The following is a 13,828-nucleotide window of genomic DNA, read 5'->3' on the forward strand; positions in this document are numbered from 1 at the left end:
TGTTAAAATTACTTTATTGTATATAAAAGTATTGAGAGAAAATAACTTTAAACTTTCTCAGTTTTAGCTTTTAATAGGTAATTTACTTAGGATTGATATAACTGGCATAAACAAAAGCTCTTTGGAATTCTCGATATATAAATTTTTTTAATCATACCAGGGATTGAACCCAGGGGGTGCTCTACATCCCCAGCCCTTTTTATTTTTCATTTCTTTAAATTTTGAGACAGGGTCTCACCAAGTTGCCCACACTGGCCTTGAACTTGCAATCCTCCTGCCTTGTCCTCCCAAATTACTGCAATTACAGGCATGGATCACCATGCCTGGCCCCAATAATTTTTATAAAGGGGTCCTAAGACCAAAAGTTTGAGAACCACTGTTTTACAATGAACATAATTTGTGTTTAGATCCTTTATCCAAATAACCCACTAGAAAACTGACCTCGGGACATTTATACTCTCTCTTTTTGGTCATCTCATTCATCATGTCCAGTTAGGGTGTTTGTGGGGGTCCTTATCCATCACCTTCCCTTGTTTCGTTAGAGATAGACAGTTTCAACAGCCCCCTCCCCTTCTAACTTGAAAACTGTCCTAACTCATCTCCTATATAGAAAATTTCCATGGTTGAGGTCTTCATTTAAATGTCACTTCCTTGGGGAGACTTCGCCTGAAGCCTTCTTTTGCACCGTACCCCATAGAGCAGAAATAGACTCTTCCGGCTTCCTTCCTTCCTCCCACACCAGGGGGATTGGAAAACTATTTCTGAGAGTACTTGTTTCCTATCAGCCTGTTCCATTCAAAGCAGATCCACAGAGCTAGTTCCCCTGCCTGGTTTACTGTTGTATCTTTTGTTCAAAGAATGAATGAATGAAGCTGTACTGTGGTGGCTACCAATTAGAGCCAGCCCTGGGGCTCTGCACTGGGCGTGGCTGGTACCCAGCGAGAGTTATGAGGATACTTCCCATCTTAAACAACAGCAAATTTCATTATAGAATCCATTTTCAGCTCTTATAAAACAAGATGTTGCTGTGTTGAGGAAGGAGTGGAGTGTTCGAGGTTGGTTCTAATCTTTGCCTCCAGCTGTGTTGACCTTGACAGGCAAGCCCACTAAAGGAGCAAGAGAGTGAGGGACAGGGCCTCCTTCTTCCTGGGACCTCCTTTCCCTTCTCCTCTCCAGGGAGAAGGCAGGGTGCAAATAAGTTTTTTTTTTGTTTTGTTTTGTTTTGGGGGGTCTTGTGTAGATTTGGAAAATGTGCCATTTAAAGAGGCCCAGTGTGCATTCCGTGGCAGTTCCAGAAAATAAGTCTTAATGATGAGGAAAGAAGGAAATGATTGTCAAAATATGAATTCATAAAACATAGTCCCTGGGGCCTGTTTTGGCAGTAAAGATAATTAAGCTTACGTTTTAAAGGTCAGTTTTAACCAGCTCATGAGGCAAATGGCAATAGTCACATCATCCTGGTCCTCTGTGTCTATGGCAACAGACTTTCTGAGCCTTGATTAAACATACAAGTAGAAGTACTGCATCAGTCCCAGCACCAGCTACAAATCACCCACGTGAGAACAAAGTGGGCGAACCTTACACACCTTTTTAGGAGATTCTGGCCATTTACAGGGAAAACAAGGCAAATCTGCCTGCTAATGAGGCTGGAGCCCTAGTCCCCAGCTCCCTCTTCGGCTTGGTGTAAGAGAAGGATGGATCCCAACTCAATTATTGGTTTTTGTTCATGGATTAGTCATAAATTGGAGAGCAAAAGTATCAAAAAAAGGTGATTACACTATTTTTTAGAAACATTATTTTTCTCATCACAGAAGTAAAAAAAAAAAAACAAGACATTTATTGTGGAAAATTTCTAAAATTCAGACAAATATGAAGAAGAAAAAAGTTGGGCACTGCATCTTAGGAGAGCTGAGTCAGGAATGAAAGCAAAAATAACCAAAATTGGGGCAGGGGTTGTGGCTCAGAGGTAGAGTGCTTGCCTTGCACGTGTGAGGCACTGGGTTTGATTCTTAGCACCACATATGAATAAACGAATAAAAATAAAATAATGCCCATCAACAATTAAAAAACATTAAAAAAAATTAACCAAAATGGTTTAGGTCCCATAATGAAAGCACAAATAACCGGGAGGGGAGCAGACTTCATGGATCAGCAATGCATTTTATTCAGCAGCGCAGTCAGCCATCAGAGGGGCTCACTTTTTGGGCAGAAAATGGCCCCCCAGTTACAGGGGTCTGGGTTTTTACAGGTTACAGTGAGAGGTGACTTCATCACTTCAGCAGAATGTGTCAGTTTGGGCATTCAGGAAAAGGGTTGTAAAAATTTTCAACTTGTTTTTACTGGGAAAGGTTGGAGGGTCCAGAGCTCAGCCTTCAGTGCTTATCTTGCTCTCTGGGGTCATTTTATTGTCACTGGGACAGGATTTATTGAGTGGGTTCATTGTCACTGGGAAAGAATTTACTAGGAAAGGATCAATATTCGCCCTCTTCCCAGGGACTGTCATTTTAGGGTTGATGTCCGCCTCCTCCTTCCTAAAGATTGTCTTGTCACTGGGAAGGATTTGTTGGGGAAGGATCAGTGTTTTGCCACCTCCCTCTCTTCCTTCTCCGGGATCACAGAGTCTTGGGAAGTTGTCATTTTCCAAAACCTTCAGGGAGGATCCCAGGTAGTTAAGGCCAGCCTGAGACCCTTGGCGAGATCCTGTCTTGAAATGAAATGGAAAGGGTTGGGGATGTAGCTCAGTGATAGAGTACCTCTGGGTTCAATCCCCAGTGCCAAAAAGAAAAGGTGGGGGAGGAAGAAGAGAAAGAGGAGGAGGAGGAGGAGAAAAAGTACTTGAAATCCTAGTTGGGGCATTTCTTTCCTTTTTTCCATACACACGTATATTTATTTCATAACATTAGATGTAATCATATAATTTTCTGTCCTGCTTTTTCCCCCTTAATAATAGGTTATGGTCTTTTTTCTACATCATTATTCTTCAAAAGTACAACTTTTAACAATGGAATAAAATTCTACCACACAAACCTACCGTAAGTTATTCTTTTTTTTTTCTTTTTTAGTTATAGGTGGACACAATATCTTTATTTTATTTTCATGTGGTGCTGAGGATCAAAGCCAGTGCCTCTCGCATGCTAGGCAAGCGCTTTACCTCTGAACCACAACCCCAGCCCCCATAAGTTATTCTTATACTTTAATCTTGTTCAATGCTAAGTATAAGTTTGTTCTTTTTCTTTCTTTTCTCTCTCCTGGTGCTGGGCATTGAACCAGGGCGTTGTGCATGCTGACAGGTGCTCTACCCCTGAGCTGCACCCAAGCCCCAAAGTTGGTTGTCTTTGTAGCCTCTTAGGATTTCCCATACAGACAATCTGATTTCCACAGAGGTGGGCTCTTGGCACCTGTGGCACTGATCTCACCCCACTTTGGGACCTCAGCTAAAGCTGAAAGAGAGGCCCATTTTATCATCCTGTTACACATGTAAAGATAAATTACAGGAAGTAACTAAGACAGATCAGTAGAAATAGGAATGTAGTGGTACACTTCCACCCACTTATTCAGTCCTCATTGGATTAGGCAAAGGGGGGGAAAGCAGGGTATTAAAGATAAGGAGAATATAATTACTATATATTCTGAATTCTGACCTTTGGAAAGAATAGGCTTTTTTTTTTCAAATAAGAATGGAAAAAGTTATAAGAGAGTCCATCGATGGATGAATGGGTGAACAAAATGTGGCATATATATAATGGAATAGTATTCAGCCAGGTGCAGTGGTACATGTTCCAGCTACTTGGGAAGCTGAGGCAGGAGGATTACAAGTTAATATAGGCAACTTAGTGAGATCCTGTCTCAAAATAAAAAATAAAAAGGGCTGGGGATGTAGCTCAGAGGTACAGCACCAGCCTAACATGTACAAGGCTCTGAGTTCAATCCTCAATACACACACACACACACACACACACACACACAACACATGATCTGTCATGTAGAACAAGACTGATGGATCTGGAAGACACTATGCTAAAAAAAATAAGACAATTGCAGAAGGACAAATGCTGTTCGACTCCACTTACATGAGAAACAAGAAAACGGTGGTTGCCCAAGCCTGGGGGAGATGGGAATAAAGAATTGTTAATCCAGAAGATGAGAAGATCTGCTATTTGACAGTGTGCCCATGGATAATAATACTTTACTGAATACTTAAAAACCTGAGAGGGAGCAAGGATGTGGGGGGGAAGGAACACTCATACATTTCACACATGGATGATGGAATTGCAAATTGGTGCAGCCACTCTAAAAAGCAGTATGGAGATTCCTTAGAAAACTTGGAATGGAACAACCATTTGACCCAGCTATCCCACTCCTTGGTCTATACCCAAAGGACTTAAAATCAGCATACTACAGTGACACAGCCATATGAATGTCTACAGCAGCTCAATTCACAATAGCTAAACTGTGGAAGTAACTTGCAATCATCCTGCCTCAAACTCCCCACATGCTGGGATTATAGGCATGCACCACCATGCCTGAAAGTTTGGCATTTTTTTTAGCAGATATATTAAGATATAATTCACATGCCAAAAAATTCACCCATGTAAAGTATACAATTCAGTAATTTTTACTAGATCCACATATTTCTGCACACATCCCCATAATCAATGTTAGAATATTTTTATTGCCATTTCCCTCAATCCCACCCCATCCCCAGCCTCTGGCAACAATGAATCTGCTTTCTACAGCTATAGATTTGCCTGTTCTGGGTATTTCATATCAATGAAATCATGGGGGGAAGGTGGAATGGACAATGACAGCTTAGTAGGTACAAAAGATGGTGGGAAAGTTCTGGAACTAAATAGTGATGGTCACACAATGTCATGAATGTATTTAACTCCACCGAATTATACACTTAAAAAGGCCCAAATGGTTAAGTTTAATATAATGGGTATTTTCCCCCAATAAAATTTTATAAATCCAAACTAAAGAAAACCAGTATTTGTGAAGTCCTTGGACAGGATCATACCTAATTTGAGAATTAGTCATGAATACTTAAGTGGATTATTTTTGTCACATTGTAATTAAGAGAAACAGTAAATATTACCAGCCTAATCACATCCCAAACAGCAAATATTTAAGCATATTTAATGAAAACAAGGATTAGGCATTTTGTTTTTTCACCAGCAACAAATAATAATTCTAACTAAACAAACATATGGAGTTAAAAAACGTTTTAACTATAAACGTGAAATGTGTTGTTGGTGCATTTTAATGGACGCTTGCATGGCTAGGAAAGGCTTGGGATGTCCGATCATGAGGCTGGCTTCATTTGCTCTGTTTAATAACAGATTTGAAAAGAAAGATGCTCCTTCCGCTTTTCTAAGTCCTTCTAACGTCTCACATCAGCTGCATTAAGCCAAGTGGACCTCAGGCCCTGCTTCCTGGCTTCAGGTAAAGCTCTCCTCACCACTAGTCCATGCCCCTCTTCAGCCAATAGATGGGGAGAGCGGGTAGTCTCCTCCAGGGGCTGCCAGACCCCAAGGCAATAAGGCTCAGAGAATAGCATCAAATCTCAGAGCCAGCTCCGTGTGGCTACTAGGGCTGGGCTACACTCCTCTGGTTCCAAATGTAGGCACACTGGGATCCGCTTCTGGGTGGTTTAGAACTTTTAAAAATGAAATGATTCGAGAAGGCTGCAACCAAGCAGTAGGGCAGAGGTTTCTGATCTTGGCTGCACTTTTAGATCATCTGGGTCGTCTAAATCCCTCCACGCCCCCCGCCTTTCTCCCCAGACCAACTGGCACTGGGTGTGAGCCTCGGGCATCACTAGAGCCTTGACGCTCTCCAGGATCCACCGTGCAGAGGCTGGATGGGACGCCGGAGAAGGCTGAGGATCGATGGAGAAGTTGGAAACGCCTTCCAGCTGCCAGCCTTGCGGCTTCTCCTCTCTGCAGGAACAACCTGCAGGAAGCCCCGCTGGCGAAGAACCTTCAGCAGTTCCCTTATGAAAGCGCCGGGCAAGCGATGGATGGAAGAAATACTAGGGGGACGGAGGAACCTCGCTTCCATTCACCGCCCACGGCGTCATTTCTTCCGCATTCACCGCTCGCTCGTTCTTTGGTTCACTCAGCGGTTCCCTGATTCCCTCATTCAAGTCATTCCCTCGGCCCCGCCAACCCAACGCCACGCTGGGGCTTATTGCAACGGTTTCCTTCCGCCGGTAGGTGGCGGTCTTGCTTGCAACATTATGCACGCTTTTGCAAAAAGGGTGGCCTGGCGGGCTGGGGCTGGGGCTGGGGCTCCGCGGTGGGGCACTTGCTAGCATGTGTGAGGCACTGGGTTCCATTCTCAGCACCACATACAAATTAAAAAAAAAAAAAAAAAACTATCAGCAACTAAAAAATTAAAATTAAAAAAAAAAAGATAAACAGGGCCTGGGGCTGTAGCTCAATGGCAGAGCACTTGCCTGGCACGAGTGAGGCACTGAGTTCGATCCTTACCACCACATAAAATAAATAAAATAAAGGTATTGTGTCCAACTACAACTAAAAAATAAATATTTTTTTTAAATAATTGAGATAAAAAGTTTCAAGGCTGATAATTAGTTGGCAGAGAAACTGCCATTTGCAAACAAGAGAAAATGCGCTCAATAGCAAACGGAGCTGATGGTTGTTTTTAGGAGGAAACCCTGGGGCCGGAGAGGGAAGGGGGCACGACACTGCTTGCTTTTTGTCAACCTATTGAGAATGTTAAAACATTGATTAAAATTAAAATGTGTTTTTCTTTCTTAATTGGTGTCAGGTGACTTTTTTCATTTCTCTCACTTCCAACGAGGCAGAGTGACAGCCTCCCCTTTGGCTCGCAGAAATGAACTCTCAAAGCAGATTGGCCTTGCAAGAAAGGGTCTACCTGTGGCTGTCACCATAAATAGATGGCAGTGCTTAGAACATTGTTTCTGTTGGAAACTTGTTATTCCAGTCACACTCTGGCTTCCCTGCAGCATCTTATAGACCAGAGTGAACCCCCAAAGTATGAGTATAGCCCTTTTCAGGTCTAGTGCCTGCTTTCACATTAGAGTTCAAAAGTAAGGTTTCATATGTTGGAAATTCTCTGTTGCTTGAAAAACAAATTCTCCAAGACCATTATTTTACAGAGGCTTAAGGGTGTCAAGTGGCATAGAGAGGCAGCTGGGGATTAGATTTCAAATCTCTAGACAAGAGAAATAGATTAAGTTGGCAAAGATAAAACTTCACTTAGTAGACAGAATGTTTAAGCCCTCTTTATGATAGATCTGAAAATGTTCTCAAAAGTTAGCATTTACCAAGTGTGATGGTGCATCCCTGGAATCCCAGCATCTCAGGAGGCTGAAACAGGAGGATTCCAAGTTCAAGGTCAGCTCCAGCAACTTAGCAAGACCCTATCTCAAAATAAAAAAGTAAAAGAGGGCTGGGATGCAGCTCCGTGGTAGCGTGTTCCAGGGTTCCATCCCCAGAACTATCAAAAACCAAATAAAAAAGTGTTTGTGAGCTTGAATTTTAAATGGAAGTTCAAGGACATCAAAGCTTCAGAGAAGAAAACTGTAATCACAATGTATTTTGTTTGTTTGTTTTTTTGAGACAGGGTCTTGCTCTGTTGCCCAGGCTGACCTCAAACTCCTGGGCTTGGGCAACCCTCCTGCCTCTGCCTCCTGAGCAACTAGAACGACATAAGCACGCACCAGGCTTGTCTGAAAATTGTGATCACAATGATTTTTGAAAGATGGCCAACCTGCAACCCTTTCAATTTTCCACAAATGAGGGCTATTCCAAACCTGGAAGGGTGAAAATAGGCATGACTACTCAGGGCACATGTGAGTTCCCAGGAGCACCCCGTCCTGCGACTGCACAGCACTCATGAGGTCACCTCCTAGTGGTGGACAAGAGGAAATGCCTAGAGGGAGCGCAGCTGTCCAGGACAGAAATCTGGACACCTGCTTTTCTCACTCAGGCGTTTTTCCAGAGAATTCTGTCCTACCTACCTGGCAGGGAGGGGCTAGTCTCCATGCCTGGGGGCACCTTCTCTGCTCAAACACAGTTGAATTCCATTTTGCTGCCTCCCAGAAAACCACGTGACTGCTCCAAATTCTAGCCCTGATAGCACGTGATAGAGAACCAGAGGGAGAAAGGACAGGGTTTGGATGTTTCCACCCTCGGTTTCCAGAAGTGGGAGCAGTAGGGACTTGCCTGCATCACCTTGGATGTCACAGCTGGAGCTAAAGGCAGCAGATCTGATGTTTAATTAGGAGTTTTTCCCACCACATCCCACGTGACTAAGACCAGCCCAGAGGGACTGTGCACATTGGAAATTGCCTTGGAACTTCTTATGACCCAGTTCCCAGAGAATTCTTTTTTTGGCTACTGACAGACCTTAGTGCCTATGATTGGAAATTAAAAGAATGGCGAGTTTTCAAGAATAGTCTGTTGTTTTTTTTTCTCCTATGGCCATAATGGGTCTAATAAAAGACCTTTTTCAACATTGCAGTCTGATGCAGTTAATGAAAATGTAGCATTTAGATTAGACATTGTTTCAAAAGCAGAAGTCCCTCCATCTCCACTTTGAAGAGCCACCACATTTTTCCAGGTTTGGTTCTCTGCTCCTGTCCCTGACAAAGCCTCCCTGCAGTAACCCAGGCAACAGGACTATCTTCCTCCAGCCTCTGGAACTTTCTGTTGTTCAAAACTCCCTCTCCTTCTGTCTTCTTTTCTCTCTCCAACATTAAAAATTTATTGAAATTACTTCCTTTCCCAGTCTAAAGCCAATCTGTGTTAGTCTCCCTCACATTTATATCATTATCATCTGAAACTTTTGCCATTCTGAGACATAAAAACATAAACGTTCATTTTTCCCTTTCATCAAGAGTTGATAAGGTTTTGTTTGTTTGGGTACCAAGGAATGAACCCAGGGGCGTCTAAAACACTGAGCCACATCCCCAGCCCCCCTCCCTTTTTTAATTTTTAATTTTGAGATGAGGTCTCACTGAGTTGCTTAGGGCCTTGCTAAGATGCTGAAGCTGGCTTTGAACTTGTAATCTTCATGCCTCCCAAGCCACTGGGATTATAGGCATGTGCCACTGTGCCTGGCTGTAAGCTGTTTTCTATTTATGAGACATCATAAAACCATTTTTGTTTTCTTTTCTGAAGCTGCTGGTTCTTTTTCTTTGTCCATTTTCTCTTGATTTCATTGGAATTCTTAATATATCAATAGGAGTGCTTTATCAAATAAATAGTTCTTTAAGATTGATCTTGCAGGGCTTGGATTGTGGCTCAGCAGTAGAGTGCTTGCCTAGCACGGGCAGGACCTGAGTTTGATCTTCAGCACCACATAAAAATAAAGGCATTGTGTTAAAAAAAAAAAAAAAAGATTGATCTTGATCTTGCAGTATTTCCCCCAATTTGCCATTCTATTGAAATGTTTCTGAATAAAAGTACAATATCCTTTTTAAAACATTTTTATTAGTTACTCATGGACCTTTATTTATTTATTTGTTTATATGTGGTGCTGAGAATTGAGCCCAGTGCCCCACACATGCTGGATTCTTCAATTCAGAGCAATGTCAAGATTTTTCATATCTTTCATTTTTAGACAGTTTCCCACCCCTGGACTGGGCACCTCTGGAACTTTCTCTCTTCTTTCTTAAACTTTTTAACTGCATTATCCATTTGAAGTCGTCCTCTCCTAAGAGATGAGGTTAGTCTGTCAGGCACCTACAACACCCACGTCAGTCTCTGGTGCAGCGCTAGGCACGAAGGGAAATTCTGAAAATACTATTGAAAAGGACAATTTCATTATTGGTAAGAATTAACACAATGCTTTTAAATAGCATTAATTTCTGAAGTCATTTCTCTCAGAAATAATTTCTTTTAACAACCTATTTTTTAATTAGCAATTTTTGTTCAAATTTATTTCTATTTTTAGAATAATTTTTTTGGTGGGGGTGGTGTTGGGGATTGAATCCAGGGCCTTGTGCATGTAAGACAAGCATTCTACCAACTGAGCTATATCCCCAGCCTAAACATTATATATATATGAATCCCTTTATTTTGTAGCGGGAGCATCAGAGGGGGATAAGGTTTCCAGGGTGGAGTCTTGCTAGGAGATGTTTCCTGGTCAGCAGATTGATTGACATCTTGGGAGCCACACCCATCTCAGGTGCTGCGAGGAATCCTAGGCAGAGCTAGAGGGGGAGGCTCACCTGCATTCTGCATTCAGTCCCTGATAGGGACTTGGCAGAGCCAGGCGTGTCCCCTCAAAAGGCTACTATGCGCAACACAATCCACACACAGCCCAAGGGCAGCTCGTGTCACTGGATCACATGTCTCTAAGTTGTTTTGAGGAACTCTCATACTGGTTTTCATAACAGTGGCCCATTTTACATTCCCACTCTCAGTCCCCAGGGTTCCAGTTTCTCCATGGCCTCATCAACACTTGCTATTGTTAGACCAGGACGCAAGAAAAGACCACTGACTCCAATTAAAATCAAATTAAAGCAAGCTTATTATTTCGACCGGGCCGGACTGCCTTTTCCTCCCAAAACAGTGGGAACAAGACAACAGCCCCACCTTTCCTACAGCCCAGCTTTATAGCCCAGAAAGTTACACAAAGGGGGGTTACAGATAACAGAACTCTGACAAGCATCACACTAATGGTAGTTTACATTTTTTGCTGGCCCCAACATCAGAATTTATGAAGACCATTAGAGCCTCAGAGAGGGTCATTGTCTGGCCAGGGAAGGCCAATATTTATGAGGTGTCACTAAAGTTTCAGAGAGGGCTGCTATGTGGTCAGAGAGCCAGGCATGGGTGAGTTCAAGGCACGGGCAGGCATTCCAAGCAGGTTCAGAGTTTGCAGTAATTTATAGTAAAGCTGAAATTAGCTTTTCATGGCTTTGTGGCAAGATGGCTCCCAATTTAATAAAAGATCAGGTTGGGTTTATCACTATTTCCTGGGATTTGTGTTTGTTTGTTGGTTGGTTTCTAAGTAGGAAGTGGCATCTCATTGTGGTTGTGATTTTCGTGGGCACCTTTTCTTGTGGGCAGTGGCCATTTGTACATCTTCTTTGGAGAATGCCTATTCAAGTCTCTGACCCATTTTTAATTTAGACATGTGTTTTGGGTGTTGTTGAGTAATAGGGTCCTTGAGATATTCTGGATCTTAATCTCTTTTCAGTAATTTTGAAATATTCTCTCTCATCCCACGAGAGTTGTCTTTTCACTCTTATCAGTATCCTTTGATGTACAAAAATTTAAAGTTCAACTACTTCAACTTACCTTTTGTTATTATTATTTTTATTTATATGTGACAACGGAATACATTACAATTCTTATTACATATATAGAGAACAATTTTTCATATCTCTGGTTGTATACATAGTATATTCACACCAATTCGTGTCCTCATAGATGTACTTTGTATAATAGTGGTCATCACATTCCCCCATCATTAATAACCCCATGCCCCCTCCCTTCCCCTCCAACCTCTCCAACCCATTATTATTATTATTATTATTATTATTATTATTTTGTCTATGTTTTTGGTGTCATATCCAGAAACAACCTGTCAGTCTGACAATGTAAAACAGTCCTCCAAGCAGGCTCTCATCCTAAAATATTAGAAGTTCTAACATCATTTTCAAGCAGGAAATGTCAATATTTTGTTTTTTAAAACTGAGATGAATACCTAAAAATGATTTTGATTAGGAATTATATTGCAATTATTGGGGATTTTGGATATTATTTTTAATGATTAATAAGACATTCTGGGCCTACCAGTTATAGGTTTTTTCAGAATATATGAAAGTATGTGATTAATGATTAATAAGACATTCTGGGTCTATCAGTTATAAGTTTTTCCAGAATATATGAAATTATGTGTCCTGAAGCTGAGGCAGGAGGATCACAATTCAAAGCCGGCCTCAACAATTCAGCAAGACCTTGTCTCTAAATAAAATATTAAAAAGGTTGGGGATGTGGCCCAGTGGTTAAGGGCCCCTGGGTTCAATCCCTGCTACCAAAAATAAAAAGAAAAAAGAAAGAAAAAAAATATATACGTGTCCTGACTCTACTAATCAGTAAACTGGATCAACAGGCTCAGTATAGTCTGATTTCACTCCCAGGTGAAAGTCCTTCCTTCTCACAATCCTTGCTTAGGAACAGAAGGGTAGAAAGTCCTACAGACACAATTAAATAGGGGGAAAAATGTTGGGCTAGATCATCTCAGAAGAGATGGTTACTCCTGGAATTTTAAGAGGCTAACTAGTATTATAAATTTTATCTGAATGGCATATGCAGGACAACTACTGGAACACAATTTATACTTCAGAAAACAAAGAGGGGTTGAGTGACTGACTCCAGGACAGGAAGGCAGGTCTGAAATACGTCCTGGTGGCAACTTTGAGCTTATCCTTCTCTCAAGAACATCCAGTCCAATTTCCAGAACATTCTGCTTAATCCAAGAGGTATTTATTTTTGTTACTCATTTATAATATCCATAATGTATCTATGTCTACCCCATGACTTAAAGAAGTTTCTCGTGCTCGCTTCGGCAGCACATATACTAAAAATTGGAACGATACAGAGAAGATTAGCATGGCCCCTGCGCAAGGATGACACGCAAATTCGTGAAGCGTTCCATATCTTTTAATATTTTCAATTTGTTTAACCACTTTGCTGCTAAGATTTTGCCGTCCCATCCCCATTTTTTCCTTTACAGTTTTAAACAAGTTTCTTCATTAAAAACTATGGTGATGAAAAAAAAAAAAAAAAAAAGAAGTTTCTCTTACTTTCCCCCCAAACTTGAAAGCAGCACTTTTCTTTTGTGTGGGCTCATGTAAAAATGTCGAGGTCATATGAATTTTGAGAATTTATAATATAGACACAGTCTCATATCACCAAAAATATTTGAAGAGCCAAAAATACATTTTTATTATATACTTGTTTGGAATTTTAAAAACTTTTAAAAACCATGTCTTTATATTAAAGTATATTTTGACCTTTCTCAAACTGTAGTTTTGCTGATGTATAGAATAGAGATTGTAATCAAATGTGTCAGTTATACCTAGATATTCATTTTAGTGAGGAGTTCTGAGCAAACAGTGATAACGGCAATAACATTTCAAGTTATTACTTACGAGATTGGAGATGAAGATTATATTAATATTTTTCCTTTTATGTTGCAACTTAAAGAAAAACAAGCATAATATATTTTCGACCTATAGATGGCAATATTTGTACATCATCATCATCTTTCTTAAAGGAAGGTTATTGGTATTAATCTTTATGCAAAATTTTTTTTTTCACTTTTTATTATGGAAAATTTCTAGTATACACTAAAGTAGAGAAAGTATTCTAAGGAACCGCTGTGTTCCTACCACTTCAACAGTTAGTTACCATGACAAGTTTCCTTTCATTAATCCTTGTCCCCTTCCCCTCCATCTTGGTAGTTTTGAAGCAAGTCTACTACAAAACCAAAATAGAAAAAGTTAAGATACCACGTACTGTAAAACTCCTCCAAAGAATTCTAGTGTCACCCATGGAATCCTAAAAAGTAAATAAATTGACAAAAAAGAAACAACCACCCCAAACCTCTCCTGCTATAAAGATGAAAAGCACCGATGCCACATCACCATATGAAAACACTCAGTGCCTATCCCATAATATCAGAAGATTCATACAGGTACAGTGTACGCGGGTCACGTGGTTTATATAGGTAGAGTTATTTTAATTTTTAAAAGCGACTACTACATTATAGAAGTTACAAAATGATAAGTGACAGAACATATGACATACACCTCTGTCCCTGG

General features: G+C 40.9%; 1 non-coding gene across 1 annotated transcript; it reads left to right on the forward strand.

Annotated features, from left to right (window-relative positions):
* The first annotated feature begins 12,558 nt into the window (after positions 1–12,558).
* On the forward strand, positions 12,559–12,666 carry LOC120888167 (U6 spliceosomal RNA). The gene has a single exon (XR_005731673.2). It is a non-coding gene; the product is annotated as a U6 spliceosomal RNA (small nuclear RNA).
* The last annotated feature ends 1,162 nt before the right edge of the window (positions 12,667–13,828 follow it).

The sequence above is a fragment of the Ictidomys tridecemlineatus genome, chromosome 15 (genome assembly GCF_052094955.1).
Source record: "Ictidomys tridecemlineatus isolate mIctTri1 chromosome 15, mIctTri1.hap1, whole genome shotgun sequence".
Lineage (NCBI taxonomy): Eukaryota > Metazoa > Chordata > Mammalia > Rodentia > Sciuridae > Ictidomys > Ictidomys tridecemlineatus.